Source organism: Heptranchias perlo, chromosome 33 (assembly GCF_035084215.1).
Source record: "Heptranchias perlo isolate sHepPer1 chromosome 33, sHepPer1.hap1, whole genome shotgun sequence".
Classification (NCBI taxonomy): domain Eukaryota; kingdom Metazoa; phylum Chordata; class Chondrichthyes; order Hexanchiformes; family Hexanchidae; genus Heptranchias; species Heptranchias perlo.
In genome coordinates this window covers 7,544,089-7,555,523 of record NC_090357.1, presented here as the reverse complement: position 1 = coordinate 7,555,523, position 11,435 = coordinate 7,544,089, and the positions used below count along the sequence as shown (strand labels likewise).

The 11,435-nt window shown below is 42.9% G+C and overlaps 1 long non-coding RNA gene across 1 annotated transcript; it reads right to left on the bottom strand.

The window, feature by feature from the left end:
* Positions 1 to 1,049: 1,049 nt before the first annotated feature.
* On the bottom strand, positions 1,050 to 6,405 carry LOC137301446 (uncharacterized). Its single transcript, XR_010958289.1, has 3 exons — positions 6,362 to 6,405; positions 4,244 to 4,356; positions 1,050 to 1,069 (listed from the first exon to the last, which is right to left on the bottom strand). It is a non-coding gene; the product is annotated as an uncharacterized lncRNA (long non-coding RNA).
* Between the last annotated feature and the right edge of the window lie 5,030 nt (positions 6,406 to 11,435).

The window sequence follows — 11,435 nt, the reverse complement described above, 5'->3', positions numbered from 1 at the left end:
ATTGGCAAAAGAACGACATGAGGAAAAACTTTTTTACGCAGCGAGTAGTTATGATCTGGAATGCGCTGCCTGAAAGGGTGGTGGAAGCAGATTCAATCATAGCTTTCAAAAAGGAATTGGATAAATACTTGAAGGGAAAAAATTTGCAGACCTATGGGGAAAGAGCAAGGGAATGGGACTAACTGGATTGATCTTACAAAGAGCCGGCATGGGCTCGATGGGCCGAATGGCCTCCTTCTGTGCTGTAACCATTCTATGATTCTATGAATCTATGAAAGATAGGGGCAATGCTGGACTGAGAGTTGTCTCAGGCATCTGAGAGTTGCCTGGAAAAGCAGGCACACATCCGCATGAAAAGCTGCCAGCGATCACAAAATGTCGGCAGGCCAAATGGCAACAAGAGGAGGCCGGTAATTTTTGCATCCCCATTTTCATGACACTATCACCCCGTTCACGCCCGAAAACAGGAAAGAAAATCCCCACTGGCCGTAAGGAGTCTTTGTGAAATGAATTTGGGTCATCTCACCCCAGTTCTCAGCACGTCTAGACCCACAACACAAAACTGTCCATAATTTGATATATAGTGGAGTAAACTGGCAGAGCGACTCAAAAGTGCCATAAGGATGGTCTTGAGTTTATTACACTGTGTAACACATTCCTCATTCCCAATTATTCTGGAATTCAGATGACATCAATCAAGAAAAGGTTACAATCTGGAACACACCTCCAGTCTCACCACTTCCATTTGTATCATGGTTAAATATTACATTTGGAATTTGCATTTTTGCATTAGTCAACTACATGCACTCTTGGCTCCCGTTGTGCCATTCTTAGTTAGTCTACTGTGACTCACTGTTTAATAAAAGTTGCATCTACTGTTTCTTTTGCTTGGATTATAAAATGAGTGTGTGAACCTTTCCTCAAACTGCAGGAGTTGGGTTCATCAGTGACTGTCTCCCTTGTTTACCTGGATTCCACTGTCAAGGGCTGGGTAACTCAGTGCCCAGTGGCAGGTGCCATGCTGGGTGGTTCTGCAAGGAAGGTGCCACCTCATCAGAGCCCCATGATCCTAGACAGGGTGGAAAATGTAGATCTGGTAAGTGTTATTTTAAAGGGAGAAGTGACAGGCTTCTGGCTTCAGGAATGCTTTTCTCATCACATCTACAGTGTGTCAATTTCTTCTGGGATCCAGGAGTCAGTTGTTGTACCAGTGAGTTCAAATCCCACTGTTACAAGTTTAGGGCTGTGCCTCAGATATTCTCTTGGTTAGAGCAGTGCTCCTCACTCCCATAAGCAATCTAGGCATCTTACATTTAGGGGTGTGTCGTACAACCCAAGATCTAACTGTTACGATAGAATAACCCAGAGGTGTAACATTAGTATTCCCTTGTGATCTGAACTGGATACTCCTGTCTTTCATACATGCCGCCATGTCCACCTGTCCAATCTTTCCGTGGGAAGGGCCAAAAAACATCTGGTAAGAGAAGACCAGATACAAATCATTAACGCTGTTTAATTTCACAGCAAGTGAACATGCTGAGGAACAGTTATGATCGTCCTCATCAAATTCAATCAGTACAACTTGCCTTTGTATAATGCAAAAGAATAAACGCGCTCTGCTTCCTCACATCAATGGACCATCTTGCTTGGCTTAAACAAAATAACTTAGAACTAATTCTGGAGAAAGTTTGTTCTTGCAGCATTCTGACCTGACTATCAGTGAATGTTTCTGTATATGATTCCACAAGCCGAGGAAGAGCCTATACTAGACGACCCTTGCCAAGTATCCAGGACCTCCCAACACAATGGGTATTCATTAATTCCCAAGACAGGCTAATGAATTTCTTATTGCATTCTGTCTTTGGGGAACCAAATTCATTGCCTAGCTCATTAACATTTTAACCACTTTTCACCTCAGTGTTTTTTCTTAAACTTGTGTGAATACTTCAAAACCCAACCAATAACCTTAAAATTAGAGCTAGGCCATTCGGGGGTAATGTCAGAAAGCACTTCTTCACACAAATGGTAGTGGAAATCTGGAACTCACTCCCCCCAAAAAACTGTTGAGGCTGGGGGTCAATTGAAAATTTCAAAACTGAGATTGATAGATTTTTGTTAGGCGAGGGTATTAAGGGTTACAGAACCAAGGTGGGTAGATGGAGTTAAGATTCAGATCAGGCTTGATCTAATTGAATGGCGGAACAGGCTCGAGGGGCTGAATGGCTCCTGTGTTCCAAAATTTTAATATAACTTTTTTCCATTTCCTTTCTGTGGAACAATGGTCAAAAATCCTTAAACTTGACTCCACGATGGCATATAATAAAACTGGTCATTCATGAGCCAGAATTAAATTGCCATAAAAACTGCCAGATTGTTGTAAAAAGAAACAACTGGCTCAATTAAATCCTTCAGGGAAAGGAATCAGTCCATCCTATCCAGCCTGAGCTAAAGGCCCACAGTGAGAATGTCTTGTTTTTACTTTGGCTTCAGAGAAATAGGGGGTGATTTTAAACCCCAAGTACGGGTGAGTTGGGGGCGGGAGGGAGTTGAAGATAGTTGTTTTTTGGGCCGCGACTGCAACCCAGCTTTATTTCCGGGTTTAACTTCGGGGCAGAAAAGTACAGGCTTCCCACCGGGAATGCCAAGTCCGAAAATTTTGCGATTGTGATCCAAAAACAACCGACTATTTTCAACTCCCGCCCGCCCCCAACCCACCCGTTCTTGGGGTTTAAAATCACCCCCATTGTGTTGAGATGGAAAAAGAAAACCGAAAAAAGAAAACTAGGGAATAATTCCGTCAAATATTTTTATTTCTTTCTCCAGGTCAGTACTGTCCAGAGGGCAGCAGCTCCCCAGTCCCTTGTCCTCCAGGCAGTTTCTGTCGCAGAGATGGTTTGGCTGAGCCACAAGGCCCCTGCTTTGCAGGGTATTTCTGTACTGATGGGAGTGTTACGGCCACCCCTGAAGGGCAAGGAGGTAAATGTATTGGCTGCTATTTTGTGTTTTTTTTCCCCCCCTCCCATCCCCCAATCCTCCCCCTTTCGTGACGGTGCAGACTTGTGCTGAAATACAGTTTAACAGGAGCTAGCAGCATTCCGCCATCGCGACCAAGTGGCTCAACCTAGGCAGTGAGTGTCAGCAGGCTGTTCCACTGTGGAAGACATCGCAACCAAACTCAATTCTGTCCTCAACGCACACACACGCACGCTCACGCTCACACACACACACTTTCCAGCAGGGTTCAGGGAGTGGTGATCAGGACCGAGAGCCCTGGCTGATTTGTTTTTTTTTTCTCCCCTCCCCCTTCCCCCGGGGCGCTGAGGTCACTTGCCGCTCGGTGTATTCTGGCTGGAATGAGGCACAAAAGCAACAAGTTGTTCTTGAATTCCCTCTGTAGATAAAAGCTGACCTCCCTAATTAGTTGGTGCTGCCTTGCTGACTGGTGACAGTCTCGTTTAGTTTTATGGGAGGTGAGAGAAATCTGTGGAAATCATTCACTTGAAAATACATAGAACATAAAAAACCCATCTGTCTAGTTTAGCAGCTTAAGTAATGACATTCAGTGGATAGGCGCTGTTGGTGCAGAAATGAAGGCTTTAACACGCTCCTTTGTGATGAGCAGCACAAGGTGATTTATAAGGCACTGTGTACACAGGGATAGAACAGGACTGGCCATCTGGAACTGCTGATTAAATTATTTTAAATGTGCCACAAAAGCGAGTAAATATGGCAGCTCTCAACTGCAAATCATCATCAATTAAAAAGCCCCTTGAGACAGTAAAACAGCGAAGGGAATTCGATTAGCGGCACATGTTGCAATGGCTGATGGAAGCACGGCACAGAGAGTTAACTGATTTGTGGCATCAGCTCTGCGTTGATGTAAAGTCCTGAATCCCTACTGCTCAGGAGACTGAGAATCTGCAAAGGAAGATTAGTTCCTCTTAACCAAACAATTAACCGACAGTCCCCACAGTTTGTGACAGAGAATTCCGTATTCTCACCACCCTTACAGTATACAGCACAGAAGGAGGCCATTCAGCTCATCGTGCTGATGCTATCCAATTAGTCCCACTCTCCTGCTCTTTCCCCATAGCTGTTTAAGGTGTTGACTGTTCCTGGGGTACGGTTCCAGTATCGTTCAGCCTCCAGTGCCTCACCCAAGTGACCATTCCCTACGTGTAACCCAGACAATGAGTGTTTGAAGGTTATTTGACTGTGGGGGAGGGCATCAGCTCGACCTGACCTCACATCCACACCCACGCAATCCCAGCAGGGGTCAGTGTAGAGCGACCAGGAGCAGGAACCCCGGCTGATCTTCCCATCCCAATCTCGGAGACGTTGGGGGTTGATGAATATCTGGTTAGAAAAGAGATTCAACTTATAAGGATAATTTCTGGCAGAAATGGTAGCGAGTACTATGCATCCCAGCTGTCTGCTATGATGTGAATGTCATCTGTGGAATGAAACAGGTTTGGGTTGCATAATGTGCGTTTTGATGTCTTGACTGCATTTGGAACTTTTTCTTAGAAGGGTTACCTGACATCTTAAATATGTTATACCCACCCACAAGCTACTGTCTGTTGACCGGAGGTCACCGGTTACGGTTACTGGCTTAGTACAAAGAGGAGAAGCCACTCATCTCTGGTACCATTCTACTAAATCTCCTCTGCACCCTTTGTAGAGAATTTGTTTTCTAACCTCCCCTTTAATCCCTTTAAAAGGAAATTCAATAATTGCTTGGAAAAGAGTAATGTTAAATAAAGGGAATGGGGACCGAGCAGGATTAACTCGGTAATAAAAACAGAAAATGCTGAAGAAGCTCAGCGAGTCAGGCAGCATCTGTGGAGAAAGAAACAGAGTTAACGTTTCAGGTCAAAGACCTTTCGACCTGAAACGTTAACTCTGTTTCTTTCTCCACAGATGCTGCCTGACTCGCTGAGCTTCTCCAGCATTTTCTGCTTTTACTTCAGATTTGCAGTATCTTGCTTTTGATTAACTAGGTATTTGTGGAGAACACCACCAGCACAGACTTGAATTACCTGTTCCCGTGCTTCAACATTCCATGATTCCATCACACTACGTCTGACCTGATAGTGGCTGAAAATTGTAAAATGGTTAGATGTTAAGCACAGCTCAATGAGCAGAAAAGGCTTTAACCTGGGCCTGTTACATCAGTACCCCAGAGAAAAGGAACATCACAAATGCTGGAAATCCGTGCTGTACAGAAAATGCTGAAAGTATGTAGCATTGAGTCAGCATCCGAATGTTTCATTAATTCGGACGAAGCCCAACCAAAAGAATAACCTGCCTCTTTCATTCGAGTGCTGCTGTGTGCCTAGATTTACTGTGTTTATTTTTTGTTTAACTCAGTTTTTTTTTATTCGTTCATGGGTTGTGGGCGTCGCTGGCGAGGCCGGCATTTATTGCCCACCCCTAATTGCCCTTGAGAAGGTGGTGGTGAGCCGCCTTCTTGAACCGCTGCAGTCTGTGTGGTGATGGTTCTCCCACAGTGCTGTTAGGAAGGGAGTTCCAGGATTTTGACCCAGCGACGATGAAGGAACGGCAATATATTTCCAAGTCGGGATGGTGTGTGACTTGGAGGGGAACGTGCAGGTGGTGTTGTTCCCATGTGCCTGCTGCTCTTGTCCTTCTAGGTGGTAGAGGTCGTGGGTTTGGGAGGTGCTGTCGAAGAAGCCTTGGCGCGTTGCTGCAGTGCATCCTGTGGATGGTACACACTGCAGCTACAGTGCGCTGGTGGTGAAGGGAGTGAATGTTTAGGGTGGTGGATGGGGTGCCAATCAAGTGGGCTGCTTTGTCCTGGATGGTATCGAGCTTCTTGAGTGTTGTTGGAGCTGCACTCATCCAGGCAAGCGGAGAGTGTAGTGTTGATGGCTCAAAAGATAAAGGTTCAAAACTCTTCACCAGAAATTCGAATGCACAATCTAGACCGATATTCAAGTGTAGCACCGAGGGAGCGCTGCGCTGTCGGAGGTATTGTACTTTGGATGAGGTGTCTTGATTAGCTGTTCAGGTGGATGTTGTATTTAGGGAAGGCCAAAATTTCCCTCTCAACCATCACCATCAAAAACAGTTCAACTGGCCATTGATCTCTTTGCCTTTTTTGGATCTTGCTATGTGCACATCTACATAACGACAGTCACTGGACTTCAAAGTAATTCATTTTATATGAACTGATTTGAAATGTTTATGTGGTAAAGTCCTGTATAAATATACGTGTTTTTACTTCAGTACTCAGTTTACTTGCTTTGACTTTTTATCTTGTTAAGGAGATATTTGCTTTGCTGGCTATTACTGCCCAGATGGCACCTCCAACCCACTGCCGTGCCCTCCCGGAACTTACCAGCCTCTAACAGGTGCACAGAGCTTCGACAGCTGCCTGTCTTGTCCTCCAGGAAGATTCTGTAACCAGTCTGGACAAGTTAAACCCAGCGGACCATGTGATTCAGGTCAGGTGCCTTCCTGGTACAGTGAAGTGTGAATGGCTGAGATTTTTCTGATTTTTCTCTCCCTATATTCTCACTGAATGCACAATTCAGTATTGTTTCTTTAATTCATCATTCTTCTTTGTCTATAAAGACCTTCCATATTTTTTAGAAAAGCATGTTTACCTCTCACTCTCAAAAGAATACTAGAAATGGTGAGGAAAATGACCAAAAAATAGTAACAGACTTAGAACATTAATCTCCTCTCCAAACTCTTAATTGTGATTAAAATGCTGACAATTATAGATAACCCATATATATAAAATTACACACTTGTGGAGTATGATCTCATAGTAAAGTACAGTACATTCCTATAGTATATGTACCACGTTCTCCTATGGTGTATATATGTATAACATACTATGGTATATGTACAGTGTGCTCCCATGGTATATATACAGTTTACTTTATTATATGTAGTTTGCTTCTGTGACGTAAGTGTATACAGTACACTCCGATAGTGTATATATATAGTATATTTCCGTGGTATATATAACATACTTACAGCGTGCCTGGGTAAGTCGCAACTGAAATCTGAATAATACAGATATAACATATTATAATATAGCATATTCCAGACTGAAAGCTCTCTGCCATCAAAGTAAATTCAGTGTTGATTCACCTGACTAAGAAGTGTTTTTTAAAAAAAACAAAGGAAGGGCTTTGCCTCACGGATCCTGTTAACTGACAGATTTTTCTCGGCCTCTGTCAGGCCGAGTCAGAGAGTATTTGAGACTGAAAAGTAAAATCAGTTCACATTGACAAAATGTACACGATTAATTTCTAATACTTAGTGTTCGGTTTTGGCGTGTACATTCTGTGGGTTACAGCTCCTTGATTAGATGCTCTTCTGAACTGTTTTATTGAAAGTCAGTGAAAGGCTGGGGAAAATTCAAAATGTCCTGGAAGTATAGAATACAGAATGATGAGGAAAAGCAAGACCTTTTATTGTTCCAAGGCAGTAAACATAAAGAGGAAACAATTCATTATATCGAGCTCTGCCTTACTTGAAGCAGCCAGTCTTGTAAAATGAGTCTGGCAAGTCTCGGGCATGTCTCCGAGAGACAAACTTCTCGGTGACTGTTATTGCCTGAGCCCCAAGTGATGTTTCGGTCAGAGGTCACGGGGAGAGTGTGCAATCTGGTCTCATGATCTCCCAACTCGAGTTCAGTAGATGCATGTAATGTGCAGTGTGAAGACTCGGCTCAAACCCGAACAGTGATTTTGATCCCTATCTTCCAGTTCAAGCCTCACTCCAGGACACGTGACCTTCTTCCAAAACTACAAGGCCCCAACTTTCATAAAAGTTTGGAGCTGAACTGTCCCATACTAGTAATGAATGAGTGTGAAATTCTTTTGTCCGCTATTTCAACATACACATTAACCCACTTATTTGAACTTGGTTGACGCCTTCATTAAATAGCAGACAGAGGAATTTCAGACAAACCTTGTTAACATGTTTGTTACTAATATTATTGGATAACAACCAAAGATGTTTATAAAAGGGTATGGAGCAAAAATGGGATTAGTTTGGTGATAAGGGATGGGCAATAAATGCCGGCCTTGCCAGCGACGCCCACATCCCGTGAACGAATAAAAAAATAAAAAATAAAAAAAATAAAACAGGAAAATCAAATCAGCTCCAACAGAAACCCAAGTTGAGTGCAGGTGAGAAGGGCTGAATGGCCTAAGATTTTGTGTTTTCATCGCACAGCATGATTTCAACTCTGAAAATCCATAGAGCCTTTTGATTTTGGCCCTGTAGTTTGCCGTCTCTGTGACCGCGATCAGGCTTTAGATTGTCCTTCAAGCCTTGTAGAGGCAGCAGATCAATGAAAGCTTCCTGTTTCTGATGAGATTTCTGATTTTGGATCCCAAGTGGCCGGTTCTTGTATTCTTCAGCCAGATTTCAATGCAATGAAAGTTCTATAAATTACTGCCCAGGTGGTGAAGCCGTAAATTCACCCCATTATGTTTTTATCTAATTTCATTTTATACTTTCATTCTTTTGCCAGGTTACTTCTGCCCAGGTAAACAAACAGCTCCAAATGCCACTGACTTCATTTGCCCCTTGGGTCATTTCTGCACAGCTGGCTCTGCAAAGCCTCAGCCCTGTCCCTCTGGTAAATGATAAAACATTTATTATTTTAAAAAAAAATCCAAGTTTTTACTATTTTAATAAATGTTCCTATTAATGTTTTGCTTCTAGTTTGCTGCTAACACTTATTATCCCATCAATTATTTCAACTTATACAGATAGCAAAATGTTAATGGAGCCCAAATATTATTAAGCACCTCCTGCTTATTTCACTTCTTTGTGTGTAACAGGGACCTACCAAGACCTGCAACAGCAAACAACTTGTAAAATATGTCCAGCAGGGTTTTACTGCAGTGCCTCTCAGTCCCCAGTTGTTGATTACACTGTCTATGTGTGTCCTGAAGGTGAGGTACTTTGGGTTCCTTGTTGCTGTTATACTAGGAGTGGACTAAGTGCTAGCTTTAATTTTCCAGATGACTTTTCGTTTTGCTGTTAATGCAGAGATAATAAACTATACTGCCAATACCTCTCTCACCGATAACACTTCTCTTATTGCCATTAATTGCCGCCATTGAAACAGTCAGGTTCTGCCGAAACAGGATGGGAGGATTGCAGTAAGATTGCCAGTAGACCAGGATTTCAATAGCACTTGCTGAAAAGTGATGCGTTTTATTTTACAAGGTTAGAATCATCACCACCATTGTCCTTCTGATAGGAAGATTAGAGACTCAAACAGACATTTCATGAATTTTTCTTCCTTAAAGTCACCACCATAAGCCCACTCATAAGCTCACTCACTGTGTCTTAATTGTACCTTCCCAACTTTTGATGTCCTCAGTCATTGTTATCCCTGGATGACCCCCTCCTCTATGCCCTTCCATCAGACTTCCTAATGATAATTCCTCAACACTTCATGTCTCACAGCCTAAGCATCTCTCTGACTTTACCTCTCTTTCTCCATGCAGCTCTCCTAAGATGGGAACATTCATTCTTAATTCAGCCTAAGACATGCTTAGTTGGTGTTTGTAAGTTAACATTTCAAACACCAATAGTCTACTGAAGTTTGCTTTCTTCAAAGTTCATTCATTAGATCCGTTGAGAGACACAGAACTAAACGGGCTTTCATTAGTTCCAATTCACATACTGATCTTTCCAAATAACTGTTCACTCAGCCGCTTACTCCCTGCCATTGCAGTTCTTTCCTTTATCTCTACACTACTTTCACTATCTTTTCTCTCGTCCAATATTGAACTAGATATGTAAGACAGTGCATTGCTCAATTTCCTGCTCCACTACAATTTCACATCATTGTGATGTCCACCCATTGTAATTATGATGGGTTTATATCACAGATCCTCATGGTATTCTATTATCGTGGTCTTTCACACAGGATGATCTCCTATACATCTCATTGTGGCGCAGAAGGTGTCAACCGTCTGAGCTATATAAGGAATGCAGTTTTCTTTTAGGTTGCTCTGTTGTCAGCAGCGAGGAAGCCCTAATGTGCAGGGTAGAAATTCAGAATGGTGGACTTCAAGTCTGAACGCCTAACATGCTCGTACTACATTCTCGTCAATAATAACCCATTAATTCCGCCAACATAAAAATAGCACATACAGCAATGCAGTAGAAGAGCATTAAGCATCCATTCACAAAGTCTGCCAATTGGAATTTCTACCCTTGTATGCTAATGAGGGTTTTGTAATGATTGTGTGATCTCTCCGCCAGGTTATTATTGTCCAAATGGCACCTACAGTCCCAGGGCGTTCCCCTGCCCCATTGGTAGGTTTAGCAATATTCCAGGTCGTACCAGCTCCTCCCAGTGTACCCTCTGTCCAGGTATGTAAAAGAAGGCCAAATATTTTACATTACCATTGCACAGCGGGGGAATAAAGTATACTGCACCTGTTGACACTTTTGAATGGCCTACCGACTAGCACTGTGTAATGTTTAAAACCATATTACATCGTTACATAATATAGTCTTATCGAATGATTCTGGGAGCTAGTGAAATAGCATTGATGAGTTTAAAGAGTATCGAGCAAAATGTTATTTCAAAGCTGGCAATCCAGAAAAGCTCAGTGAAACTGTTTCCAGTGGCCCTGACACATAGGAACAGGTGTAGACCATTCAGTCCTTCGAGCCTGTTCAGCCATTCTATTAGATCATGGTTGAGGATCCAGCTATGATGTGGATCATGGCAAAAAAGAAAGGGGAAATGGTTTCAGGGGAGATAAGGCTTTGGCTTACACTGAGCTGCCACTAAGTACTTAGAGGAGGAGTCAGCCTTACAGTGGACACATCAATTTGCCAAAGTCTCTCACATGAGTGAAGCAGTTGAAGACAGCTAAAGCTGTCCAGCATTGGACTTGGCCATCTAGAACATAAAGGTGGCTGGCACATTGCAAACTATACTGTGTAGGTCCTTCTAAAATGCCATCAAATAAGTGCTGAGGAAACATTGAGATCTGGGACAACAGCGACTGAAAGGCATTACCAGGAGGCCAGATATGAGAACACACATTCGTATAGCCAGGGTTTAGTGATTACCATGATTGGAACTTCGTTCTTCCAACTGTGGCCTCTTGTGCATCCCCTGCTCCTATTGACTCATTGGCAGCCATGCCTTCAGCCGTGTAGGCCCCAAGCTCTGGAATTCACTCTCTAAACCTCTCTGCCTCTCTACCTCACTCCTCCTTTTAAACCCTCCTTTGACCAAGTCACCGCTCCGAATATCTCCTTTGGCTCAGTGTCAATTTTTGTCTGATTACATTTTGTGAAGTGCCTTGGGATGTTTTTCTATGTTAAAGGTGCTATATAAATGCAAGTTGTTGATTGCAAAGTGACAAGCAAATACTGCTGAAACTGTGCACTGCCAACTGGTGAAGCCACTA